The sequence below is a fragment of the Magnolia sinica genome, chromosome 12 (assembly GCF_029962835.1).
Source record: "Magnolia sinica isolate HGM2019 chromosome 12, MsV1, whole genome shotgun sequence".
In the NCBI taxonomy this organism is placed as follows: Eukaryota; Viridiplantae; Streptophyta; class Magnoliopsida; order Magnoliales; family Magnoliaceae; genus Magnolia; species Magnolia sinica.
The window spans coordinates 3844151-3858277 of NC_080584.1; positions in this window are offsets into that span (position 1 = coordinate 3844151).

The window sequence follows — 14127 nt, forward strand, 5'->3', positions numbered from 1 at the left end:
TGGTCTTCGAAAGCCTCCTCTTCATCGCGCCTCAAGCACTTGCTTGGGTTGACCCCTGCGCTCATTTCATGGGAGCTGTGGATTAGTCGTAACGCCTCACGCTTCGATGGGATTAGAATGTCGGCCCGTCAGGTTATTGCCAGGGTCATAGGCTGGTTGCGGGAAATTGGAAATTCGTTGCTTACCTCTATATCGCCTTCTTTTACAGAGTCAGCTTCAATCAACACTTTGCACCTTCGGACTGACAGAGACACAACTAGCGACAAACCTCGTCTTGTCAAGTGGCTGCCACCCCCATTGGGGTGGATCAAACTGAATATTGACAGCTCTTCTCGAGGTAATCCAGGTAATAGCAGCGGAGGGGGAGTTTGTAAAGACTCCCAGGGCCACTTCATTTTCGCTTTTCACAGGTGGTATGGGACCACTACAAACACAACGGTGGAGGCTCAAGCCATGTTGGATGGGATAATCCTTTAGAACCGCCTAGGCCTCTCGAACATCGTAGTTGAATCGGACTCGAAGATCGTTGTGGAAGCTGCAACCAACCCTGCTAGCCATTGTCCATGGAACATTTCATATCATATGGGGACCATCCACCATTTCAGCCATGTTATGGCCCTTTCCTTCTCGCATATCTACCGTGAAGGGAATGTCGTGGCAGACGCGCTAGCCAGAGCAGCCTCTGAAGGATGCGCTAACTCTCTTTACCTCTCTACCTCGGAGCTGCCAAGGTGCATTAGGGGCTGCTTAGTCCCAGATAGGGCCAGCCTGGGAAACCTGAGACTTTGAGAGCGGGCGGTTCTAGTCTCCCTGGCCGTCCCTCTCTTGGTGTCCCCTGTGTGTCTCGTTTCTCGTTTGTCTAGTCTGTATGTGAGTATATGATAGGCAGCCTCCCAAGATTTTTGTGGGAGGAGGTCCGAAGGGCTGTACAGGTTTTTGGTGATATTAATAGATCGATGGCATTGCCTTTTGCTTTTAAAAAAAAAGGTCTTGTTATGGTACTAAACAAATAAAGGCTCTTTTTCTCACATGCATCTTCTCCACTCACCTTTATGTGCATCAACTATTGACACGTGGCTGATGTATAAGACATCTTATATGAATAAATGATAATTTATTTTTTAACTAACATTAAAGTTTTTAGAGTGGATTGTCTTTAAACTCCATCATGGCCACCTCATGATGATCCCCAATCTTTGTTATCCGCTACATATTTAAAAAGAATACTCATATAATTGTTAAAAACTAAGTAATCAACTTGGTGAAGTCAATCTATCTAATAAACTATTTGAAAGCGCTTGATTGTAATCAACCTAGTAAGAGCCTATCACATTCCGCTAGAGGTAGTTTTTGTACTCTCATTACGGATTCCTAACTTAGAGAAAGGAGGGTTATGTCAGGTTGGCAGCCGGTGTCAAACTTATGCTATGGTTTTCATCATGAATATGAAAATGTGACTTTAATCTCATTCAAAAGCATTCCCTGTAAGTGACCTGCTACATTAAAACCCGGGTGTAGTGAGAAATAGGCAAATGTTAGCTAGGCTTTTTGGAAGCGACGCGTCATAACAATGTCCAATTGTTAATAGAGTGGCTGATGGGCTGGCTCACTTGGGTAGTGAAAACCAATTGGACAGGGACTTCGAGCAGCTTCAGGACCTGCTTATGATCAAAGGGGAGCTTCTTCTCGACCGAACGGACGTAGGTATAGTCAGATAATCAAAATGAGGATTTGTCCAGAATTCAATCTTCAATACGATAGGCTGCCTCCTTAAACTTTTTGTATTGGAGGTCCAGCCCAAATTGTATGTCTTCTATAAAGCAGCTCTTTAATTAGATTAATGAAACAAGAGCTTCCTTTTTTAAAAAATAATGTAGGCAAGGGTTTCCACAGTATCTGGACATGATCAGCCAGTAAAAGAGGCAAATGTTGGCTAGAGTGTTTGAAAGCAACATGTCTCAACAATGCCTAGTTGTTAAGAGAAGCAACCAAGGGTTTCCACACCACTCTGGACATGAGCAGGTAAAGAAGCTAGTTAAGGAGAATTAGATTCATCTTGCTACATGGAATATAAGAACAACGTAGATAAGAAGAAACGAAGAGAGTAAACATAGGTTGTAGTTAGGAGACCAAGTGAAAAGGAGCCTTAGAGAAATTAACAGATAAAAACTTTGATAAGTAGGAAAAGAAAACAATAGAAATGAAATAAGGATTGTGGTAGATAAAAATATAAAATAAAATTGTATTTGTTAACGAAGAAAGTGATAGAATTTTATTAATAAAACTTGTGTTAGGAGAGGAGATAATCAATATTATCGGTATATATGTAAATTAGGGCTTTTTTTATTGTTACCCTCATCCTGGCCTGTCTATATGGCTAATTTCTCTGGATCCATAATGTTTGCCCTTGACTTGCCATACATCATAGAGATACTGTTCACATCCCAAGTATAGGGTTATGATGTAGTAATAATCTCGGTAAGACCGAGGTCAAATCCATAGGGACTGAACCGTGCACGTAATCTAAAAGTAACTTGAACTAGAACTAGGGGAAGATGTAATCTAAATCAGGAAATTTTAAAGGAATAATGGTGAAACATTTTTAACTAAAATTTGTAAAATTCAAAGGTGGGAAACTAGGGTGCTAAGGATCTACTTGAAGAGATCAGGGAGATCTATGTTTGATTTATGAACACAACTGGAATTAGAGTCTCATCTTCATCTAGTTGGAGGATATAACCATAAACATCAAATCTGAACTTCTTTTGATCCAGTTTTCAAGATGAAAGGTAAGAGGATTAGAAATGATTCCATTACAAAACCATGCCCATGAGACAAAGCAAACAAGAAAATTTAACCAATCTACAACTAATCTAAGAGAGTTATGAATGTTAGGAACGATTCCATCATCCAACCATGCCCATGAGACGATGGTGAACAACAGGGCTTCCCATCTTCACAATCTCACTAATGCAAAGAACATACCCAAAGCTATAGCAGATTCATTGTAATTTAAGTCACAACAAACAATTAAAAACTAAAGGCATTCCTTATAATCAAACTAGAATCAAAATCAGTTTAGTTTAAACATGAATCAAAAGGCATAAATAAAAAGTCTCCCATCATACTACAATCTTCACCTCTTAGCCCTAGCTAAGAGGCTTAGCCCATCATAGACATGGTAGGGCTAAAGTCTCTAAAAAAAATAACATCAAAAGGAAGAAAAAAAACCGATGAAGAAGGAAGGAGTGGCCGCCACAATCTCCCTCTCTCTTTCTTGCTTTCGTTCTCCACATCTGACCGTCAAAAGATCCAAGGATATCTCTCCCTCTCACGTTCTTCGCCTTTTATAAGGACAAGGGGTGGTGGAATGAAGTTGGTCGAGTGAAGTCGGTCGTTGCGGCTTACGCAGCAACCGTGCGCAACGAAAAAATGCAAATAGACTTGCGTTTTGATCAGTTTTTTGGCCCATGGATGCTTCACGTGCGAGATCTGAGATGTTCAGACTTCTTGTCCCTGGCCGGCACCACCTTGGTGATGTTTTGGACGGTTTAGATCGTCAAACCGATCATGATCTTCGCCACCGAACGGCCATGAAGATCTGATTTTTCCAGACGTGCGTAGACCTTACGCAGGTTGTGTTGAGGTGTTCGGTGGGCCCACTGATGTTTTCATGGAAATCCACCCCGCCATTAGATTTCTGGTGAAAAATAAGTAGGAAAGGAGTAGTTTTGGTCGAGTTTTGGTGCGGCCCACTATATCATCTTACTTCGCCGTTCATCCTGCATTTTTCATCGATCTACATGCGTTCACATGCATGGGGCCAAAAGGAAAGCATGTACAGGGTCATGGACACCCTCCGGAGTAGATGGACAGTTCATATAGTCCTTTGGGACGATGGGTGTGGCCCACTGAAAATGTCTGGCCGAACGTGGTGCGTCCGCTGGACGCCCTGCGCGAGAAGGGTCGGGTCAAACGACTTTGACCAGGACGCTCAGTTCGGTGTGGCTCGATCGTGTACATGCTGTGCACACGCATCACGTTTTTGGGTCCCATGGTGATGTATATGAGAAATCCGCTTTGTCCATCCTCCCTCTCATCCACTTTAAGGGTTTGAGACCAAAATTGAAGCATATCCAGATATCAGGTGGGCCCCAAAGTGATTTATTGGCTAATCTATCCATTAAGCCACTTCCGCAAGGATCCAATGACCGAAATTCTACATGTACGGTTAATTTAGGGTCCTTAGGCCAGATATAAAGTTTCAAGCGGAACGGATGGTGGGAACCTTGTGATCTTGTATTCTAAACAATTTTCAGGTCTCTTTGGCATGAATTGCTTGATTTTCTCGGATCTCTTGCATGTAAATTCTTCGATCTCAGTTCCCTAAGATCCGTCCCTTGTCTTGTTAATTCTGGAGCATCAAATCCATGCATTTAACACCCTTTTTCAGTCCAAGCTCATAAATTCACCTTGCAGCACAAACATAATTAAAATAGAGTGTTAAACATTATCATGTATGTAAAATCAGGTAATAACTGGGGTCTAATATGTTATATTTGACCCTCAATAGATACCAACCTTCTAATAATGTTATAGTGGTATTTTAGGAGTGATATGAACATTAAAAAAAAAAAGCCTAACAAATATTGTGCAGAAATCATGCCACCAGCTTTTGATGAGATAACCAAAATGGATTAGTCCTAAAAAAATTTTAAACCCTGATAATCTAAAACACTTGTTTTATTCAGCTACATAAAACGCTCAAGCTTTGTGGTTAAATCCATCCACACACGAGGTGAAAATCATTATGTTAACTGTACCTCCGATTTTAGATTGCTACTACTGCTCTTATAATGGCCCTGTCTGTAGGCACTGCTATTGGCTTTGCTTAGACAGGAAGATAGGATTTCTCAATTGCTGCTACTGTAGCATGCACAAAAGGAAGGATGTTGCTGGCTTCAGCCAGTCACACAGAGAGAAGCTGCCGAAAATTTTCTTTTGCAAAAGAAGTCACTGGAATTGATTTTTTTTATTTATTTCCTTGCTATAATCAGATATAGGAAAGCCAATTTATAGGCATTTGGAGTCATTGTGAAATTACAAAAATATCTAATCTAGATGCATCTAGAATTCATTAGGTGCATGTAACAAAACTTGGGAATTCCAAAAGCTTGAAACGGTGGAGTTGGAAGATAATGCTGGAAACGTTCAGGGTAGTCCAAACATTTGTTTGGGTTTGACGTTTCCAACACTCCCCTTCAAACCAAAACAGGCTTCATTCCAAGCATCGATCTTAGTCATCTGAATGAATCTGTCGATAGTGCCTTGGTGAAAATATCTGCCACCTATTCAATAGTATAACAATACTCCAATTTCACTGTTTTTTGCTTTACTTGATTTCTTAAGAAGTGATACCTAGTATCAATGTGCTTGCTCCTTTCATGCTGCATCAGATTTTTGGCAAGTTCAATTGTCGATTTGTTATCCACATATATAACGGTGGATTCCTCCTATGGATGTTTTAGCTCCTTTAGCAGGTTCTTTAACCATATTGCTTCACAGACTGTGGATGATACTGCCACATACTCTGCTTCACATGTGGACAAAGCAACCACACTTTGCTTCTTTGAGTTCCATGTGAAGGCAGTCAACCCGAGATAGAATACATAGCCAGTGGTGCTTGTCCTTTCATCTTGGTCACCTCCCCAATCACTGTCTGAGTATCCATATAATATTACTTCATCATTATATGGATAGAAGAGACCAAATTTCATGGTTCCTTTGACATACCTGAAGATTCTTTTTGTAGCAAGCTAGTGTGACTCTTTTGGTGCTTCCATGTACCTACTTAGAAGGTGTTGTGGACAATATCTGCCTAGTGATTGTGAGGTATCTGAGACTTTCAATCAAACTCTTGAATAGAGTCGAGTCCACGCTTCTTCCTTCTCATTCTTTTGTCAACTTCAGGCCCGTTGCTATAGGCGTATTTATGGTATTGCAGTCAGTCATCTTGAATTTTTTAAGAAGTTCCTTTGCATACTTCTTTTGAGATATATAGATGTCATCAGCTTGTTGCTTCACCTCGATGCCGAGAAAGAAGGACATAAGTCCTGCATCAGTCATTTCGAATTCCTGAAACATGGCATGCTTGAATTCTTGGAACATCTGCTGAATGTTTTTTGTAAACAGCATATCATCAACATATAGGCATACTATGAGGATGTCGCCATGAACATTTTTCTTGATGTAGACTACATGCTCATATGGACATTAGACGAATCTATTTTCTTGAAGATAGTTGTTGATGCATGCATTCCAGGCACGTAGAGCTTGCTTCAACCCATAGAGAGCTTTCTTCAGTCAACACACCTTATGTTCCTCCCCTTACATGACAAAGCCTTCAGGCCGGTCAACGTAGACTTCTTCTTTTAGTACTCCATATAAGAATGCAGATTTCACATCTAGTTGGTAGATCATCCAACTATGATGAGTTACAAGGGAGATAATCATCCTCACAATGTCAAGGCGAGCAACTGGGGTAAAAACTTCTTCATAGTCTACATCATATTTCTGTTTGTAGCCGTTTGCTACGAGCCTTGCCTTATATCGTTCAATACTACCATCGGCATTCCGCTTGATTTATGCACCCATTTGAGACCGATGGTCCTTTGGCCTTTAGGGAGTGAGATCAGCTCCCATGTGTGATTCTTCTCGATGGCATAGATCTTTTCTTTCATTACCTTTCTCCAACATTCTTCATTCACGGCCTCCTTAAATGTGAGAGGCTCATGGTCCGCATATAGGCAGAGCAAATTCACTTCCTTAGTTTCTGTGTAGATGTTGTTGAGGCTTCTCATTTTGATAGGAGCCAAGGGTGAAGGAGAATTAGATGAAGATGTGCTGGCTAAATTCTAATATGATGAAGTACTTCTAGGGGAGATGGAACGTACTCCCGGATTTCTACGATCTGAAGGGGGTGATGTGGGTGTCTGCTACTGATTCACATGCCTTTCTTCTTCATATTCTTCAGCCTCGACCTGATTTTCTTTGGCCGAATCTTCTTAGTTCTACTTCCAGGCTTCTTCCTCGCAGAACACCACATCTCTACTTACCACCACCTTGTTAGTTAGTGGGTTGTAGAGCTTGTACGCCTTCAATTCTTCACTGTAGCCAATGAAGATGCACTTCTCACTATGATTATTAAGTTTTTTCCTTCTCGTTTCTGGAACTTGAGCATAGGCGACACACCCAAAGATCTTAAGGTGCACCACGCTCGGCTTGTATGACTCCATGCTTCCTACGGTGTCTTGAATTTGACACTCTTGGTTGGACACTTATTGAGCAAATAGGCAGTACACGCAACTGCCTTTGCCTATAAAATCTTTGGTAGACTTTTCTCCTTCAGCATGGTCCTTATCATGTCGAGAATGGTACTGTTTTTTCGTTCCACAATTTCATTCTGCTGTGATGTGTAGGCTACAGTGTGTTGTTGCTTAATTCCTTGATCCTTGCAATACTCTCGAAAGGGATTTGAGGTGTACTCTCCACTTCTGTCAGATCTAAGGGTTTTGATTTTAAGACTACTTTCTTTTTCAATAAGGGTTTTAAAATTTTTAAAAATAGTAAAAGCAGCAGACTTCTCTTTGATTACATACACCCATAATTTTCTACTGAAGTCTTTAATAAAGGTAATAAAGTATTTATTACCTCCAAGAGACATTGGCTCCAATGGTCCATATATGTCAGTGTGAACCAACTGCAATGGTTCTCTTACTCTTCGGGATACTCCACTTGGAAAGGAGTTCCTTTATTATTTTTCAAGTGTACACGCCTCACACACTTGTTCTGGAACTTTAATGGTAGGCAAGCCATGCACCATGCTTGATGACAACAGAAGTTTCAGGTCGCTAAAATTTAGATAGCCAAAGTGAAGATGCCACATCCAAGAATCATTCTTTGCTTTTTCATAAAAATACTTCTCGAGCATTGTATTTATATGGAGTGGAAACATACGATTCTTCACCATCTGAACTTTCACAATCAAATGTCCATACATATCTTTTATGAAAAGAGAAGAATTCTTCATGTGTATGACATACCCTTTTTCGAGGAGTTGTCTGAGACTCAGTATATTACTTTTCATGTTGGGCATGTAGTACACATTGGAGATGTAGTTTAGAACACTATTCTTCTGAAATATTTTGATTTTGCCTTTACTTTTCACTAGCGTCTTTGACGAGTCACCGAATGTTACATCACCATGAACTCCTTCTATAAGTTCCTCAAATAGACTTTTATTCGTGCACATGTGATTGCTCGCACCTGTGTCGAGATACCATACATTTGGTCGATCACAGCCTTTCTCTTGTGCAAGGAGCACTGTGGAGTCTTCCTGGTCATGACTCGATGCTTCAACATAGTTGGATCGTTCATCGTGATCCACTGGCTTGCTCTAACAATCTGAGGCATAATGGCCGAATTCGTTACAATTCCAGCATTGAATATTTCTCATATTTCTGCGACCGCGTGCGGATCGGCCTCTACCATTTCCTCTACCACGGAAATTGGTAAAATTTTATTGATTTTGTCGATTGCTTACATTTTATCCACATCATCTTCCTCTTATATGATTGTTAGTGCCACAGCCCCCACGATGTGCATGGCCACCACTTTGTTCATTTAGAGTTAGCTTAGACTCTAAGGCATGTTCAAGCATCGTTCTTGCACTCTTTTGTATTTGTTGCTCATACACTTACAACAATCCCATCAACTCTTCAATGAACAGTTTTTCCAAGTCCTTTGAATATTCTTCGATCGCCACAACCACCTGCTCAAACTTGGTTGTCAATGCCTTTTCCATGACATGTATGTCTTTGAATTTTTCACCATTTCTTTTTAAATTGTTAATAATAATAAGTAGATGTGAGAAGTAGTCAGAAATACTTTCACCTTCTTTCATATGCGCCACCTTGAACTCGGCTCTTAGTGTTTGAAGGCGAACCCGCTTCACTTGATCAACACCTTTGAAGATGGTGCTAAGGGTATCCCAAGCTTGCTTGCTTGATGTCACTTCGGCGATCTTTTCAAAAGTTGAATCATCCAACCCATGATAGATAAGGAATAGGGCCTTCTTGTCTTTCTTCTTTTGATCTTTGAGGGTGGCCTTTTGCTTGTTGGTATATGCCGCTTTTTGCTCTGTTGTGGGTTCTACATACCCATCGGTGATGATCTCCCATAGATCTTGAGATCCGAACAAGGGTTTCATTTGGATGCACCAATTTTCGTAGTTATCCTTAGACAACTTGAGTATTTGGGGCTGTATTGTACTTGTCATTTAAAAATATTTCAATCCAAATAAATATTTGAATGATATATGCTGCTAGAACTTGCAAGAGTTCAAAGAAAGTCCACCACTTGAGATGATGAAAAGAGAAAAAGTGACAGATTTTAGAAATCTAAAAATCTGGATAGTTTGATGATGGTGATGAATATGAATTCTTAAGGCTGATATATTAACAACCTGCTTCTGTTGGAAGATGCTGCTTCTTTTGGAAGATACTGAGACTGATAGTGATGGGAAAAATGATGAAGAAAAATTCAGCCTCCTTCTCATGGTTGAAATTTTTTGCTATTTGTTGGGTATTTGAGACGCAAAACAAGGAGTAGAAGTTGCTGGTGTAGGGGACCCGCTTCTTACTGATAAGGCTCAAAGATCAGAAAGCTCTGATACCAATTTGTAGGCATTGTTATTGGCTTTGCTTAGACAGGAAGATAGGATTTCTCAATTGCTAGCTGTAGCATGCACAACAGGAAGGATGTTGCTGGGTTCAGCCAGTCACAGAGAGAGAAGCTGCCGGAAATTTTCTTTTGCAAAAGAAGTTGCTAGAATTGATTTTTTTTATTTCTTTGCTATAATTGGATATAAGAAAGCCAATTTATAGGCATTTGGAGTCATTGTGAAATTACAAAAATATCCAATCTACATGCATCTAGCATTCATTAGGTGCATGTAACAGAACTTGGGAATTCCAAAAGCTTGAAACGGTGGAGCTGGAAGATAATGCTAGAAACGTTTAAGGTAGTCCAAACGTCTGTTTGGGTTTGACGTTTCCAACACTATCTTCAGGCCTTATCTAGCGGGGTCGCGTGATTGGCTGGCTGATCAGAAACCATTGTTGTGGATGGCTGATGCTAGCAGTGTTCTGGCTAGGCTGATGTTTGCTTGGGTGTGTGCTGCAAGGCTAGTGGATGATGGTAGTTGGTTGAGTCTGATGGTTGATGCGTGATGCAGTCTTCTATGGCTAGCTAGCGGCTTGATGATATGTGGCTGTCAGCTGTGTAGCAGGGTCGTGCGGTTTTCCGAGTTGATTCAGTTGATGTCTCTAGGTGAAATTCAGATGTTCTATCGTCTTGATGTCTGAAGCAGTTCTTAGGGCCAATTTCAGTTTCGACGCCCTGTTAGCTTCTCTTCTTTCTAGCAGGAGAAGCTGATCTGAAGCATTGTCTTCTCAAGGGTGGCTACAGCCTCCTGTTCTTTTTTCTTCTATTTTCTATTTGCTGATTAGGCAATATGATAGGTAAGGCCCAGGAGCCCACCTGAAAGTTCCGTTGTACATCCTTGGCTCTATTTATCAAAGATACAGCGGGTGTGTCCCCACTATTTTTATTTTTTATTTTTTTTTTTATTTATTTTTTTATTTTTTAAGGTAGACCAACAGGACAACATAAAACTACGCCTAAATCCTCCAAGTTCACACGGTATGGCCTGCCTGATATTTAAGTAAGGCTGATTTTTGTATTTCGAGTTCATCCTGGGGACTTATATCTAATCAACAAGTTTGATAAAAGATACACAAATTGGTGACCCCAAACACAAACCTATGGTTTGCATTCTGTCTCCATTGTTTCCTATGGTGTGGCCCACCTGAGTTGTGGATCTCACTAATCTTTTGCTCCAGGTCCTAGAACCAATGATAGAACCGATGGGCAGAAGGTATTTTTCATATACAACGAAGTGGATCACAAGCTTGGGTGCTTTACCATTCCGGTCCAAAATTTGCTTATTAAATCCCAAAGGATATGAAATTCTATTAACATAAAGTAGTGTTTTTTTTTCTTTCACGAATGGCAGTTGCCGGTCGTTAAAGGTTCTCAATGATTTCCTTTGCCCGTTTCATGCCGTTTCGGGTCTCAAAGCAAATAGGGGAAAGAGTAGCCTACATACTTCCTCCAACATGGCTAAGGGGCGTATCAAGCCGTAGAAATGCAGTTACAGATCAACAGGTCAGCCTACATATACCTTGGTGTGTCGATATACATTTAAAGGTAGAGTAAGGTTCTCTTTCTTTCAACCTGTTGGACTGGATGCTAGGGAGGATTTTTGGGTCGAAAGTGACACAGGGAGGGACATGATGAGGTCGATCACCACGTTCCTCAGGGATAACTACTCCGAATTCATGGAGCTCTCTGGACTCCTCACACGACTAATAAATTTGAAATAAATTGATTGATTATTTTTAAAAAAAAATGAAATTACAATCCTTTAAATAGTGTACTCAAACCTAGGACTCAAGCTCCAACTCAAACTCCCTAAAAACGTGACTTACTATAAATAACATTCCTACTAGACTTCATGCAGGTTTTCGGCCAAAAAATAATAAGTTTCCAAATTGGCCTAACCACGTTATTCTCCTAATTTTTCTTAACCCTTTTCATTTGGGCACGACTCCTACAACTCAAAGGATCAAAAGTTATTATCAAACTAAAACTTACCAATTATAGTAAAAGAGATAATAAAATGGACTTTTGACCATCGATCAGATGAAATCTCACAAATCCAGCATGGGCAACCTAGCATAGCGGGGTTGGTAGGCTAAAGTAGCCTCTCCTACCCAAAATCATATATGATATATCCAAAAATTCATTGTGATTTGCGAGATATGACTGTTTTAAGGTTTTGACGGCCATGATCATTTCCACCTCTGATCGAGCCTTCTCTGATCCATCTTTGCCATGAAAGTGTCTGCGACCCACTGTACATCAAAAAGGGAGGTGCCTGAACCAAGCTGGTAAAGCCACCCTTATTAACCATGTGCTTGGTAGTGTTCCCATTCTTACCCTAGCGGTAGTAGAAATGCCAAAGACGGCCCCGTTGGATATTAAGAGATATTTTTGTTGAGTTCTTCTGGAGGTGGAACAACGATAAGAAGAACCTTCACTGGATCAATTGGGATCAAATATCTTTAAAGCAAAGAGTGGCTAGGGAATCAAAAGGCTTCATGATGTGATGAAACGGCTGGCCTGGGGTGTCGAGTATGCCGTTTATCCCAACTTGTGGAGGGAATTTATGAGGGCAAAATATGAATCAGATTTCTCAGGGAAGTCCTAAGATCACATGTTTGGAGCAGGAGAGCTAGCGACAGAGGTATTGAAGTTCATCTCCTCTTTGTTTGATATCACCTTGTTGGAGGGTCAATTGGTAACATATTGAGTTACCCAATGGTGAAGTGTGGCAACCACGATAGGTGGTTTGGGCCAGCCTTGCAGCCTTGTCCCATGCTTTGTTTTGTGGGAGATTTGGCTCCCCTAAAAGGGAAGGCGATTTGAGGGTGTTTAAGAGGACGTGAGGAAAATCATTCATCAGGTTTGTAGGTAGCTACACATCATCTTTCCCCTCCTTCCTAAAGCTTCTCAAAATCCTCGTTCCCTTAGGTCCTTCCTTCAAACTCTCTTGGATCACAAGAAATCGCAAGGTGCATAAAGGGCTCATACGGAAGTATGATTGGACTTTCCAAGCAGCTGGGAGGGATCTTTCAGCGGGAGTAGTTTTTTTCCTCGCAGATCTCGTCGTGATTGCCTTCCTTTAGCCGCCCAGTAGAACAAACACAACCCCCCCCCCCCCACAAAAAAAAAAAAAAGAACTCCTAAGGTGATTATAGTACAATGGGCTAAGCAAAGGAGGGGTGGATGAAGGTCAATGTAGACTGATCAACGTGTGGCCACCCAAGGCCTTCGGGAAGAGGGGGAGTGTGTAGAGGAGCGCAAGGTGATTTTCTTTTTGCCTTCTCGTCTAGCTATGTTTCGGGGTCAAATGTTCAGGTTGAGGCAAAACCCTTGGCTGAGGGCCTTGCCCTATGTGTGGCTCCACATGGTCTTCCTTGATTATAGTGGAGAGCGATTTGCAGACAGTTGTTGATTTGTTCAACAAAGATAGCCATTGCCATTGGCATTTGTGGTATTGGAGAGCTAGTGTGGGTTTATTAAGGCAAGCAACCCAAGTCCAGATTGTTTATGCCCCAAGGAAGGCCAATGTAGTTGCTGATGGCCTAGAGCGGTTGGGAAGTTCCTCCCAACCAAAATGGTTATTCCAAACCTCCTTAGACCTTCCTCCAACTTACAGAGGAGCCCTCTTCCTTAATCGTGTTGACCTGGGATCTCTTAGGGAGGATAGAAGGCATTTATTGATTTTTATTTTTATTTTGAGGGGTATACAATAGGTAGGAGGGCTGGAGTCTCTAGTCCACCTGAATTGCTTTGTATAACTATACAGTTTTTCCCTCTTTTAATATATTTTCCTTCTCTGTAAGAAAAAAAAAATTTGGTGTTGCCAACATTTCAAATTCGTAAATATCACAACACAAATTTAGTAATTAGAAATCTCTTTAGATTGAATTGCAATTCAATTCGATTGCATTTCTATCGAGTCTTCCCAATCCAAATCTAACAAAAAAAAGAAAAAAAAAGAAAATGAACATACACAAGACCAACAATCACCCTAGAGATGTTCACTAAGAATGCTTTACCTTAACATACAACACATTCTTCCCCTCCAAATGTGTCACTTGTTCATAACATCCCCAATGGAACAAATGGTAGGATGCATAATAAAGATCATCTGGGCCGAATATCAGGATGGTCCATTCATGGATCAGGCATGCTACACCATGAAAATAAATGGACAGTTGATATTTGACGCAGATGTTGAACCCAAGGGATACATCAGAAAATGGCAACGTTGTATGTTAAAGTTCCTATACAACTAATGTTGTATGCATACATTTATTAAAACCATCCACGCAGAGAGGGTGGGCCATTGGACATGCCATATTGCAACCGTCTTGATCA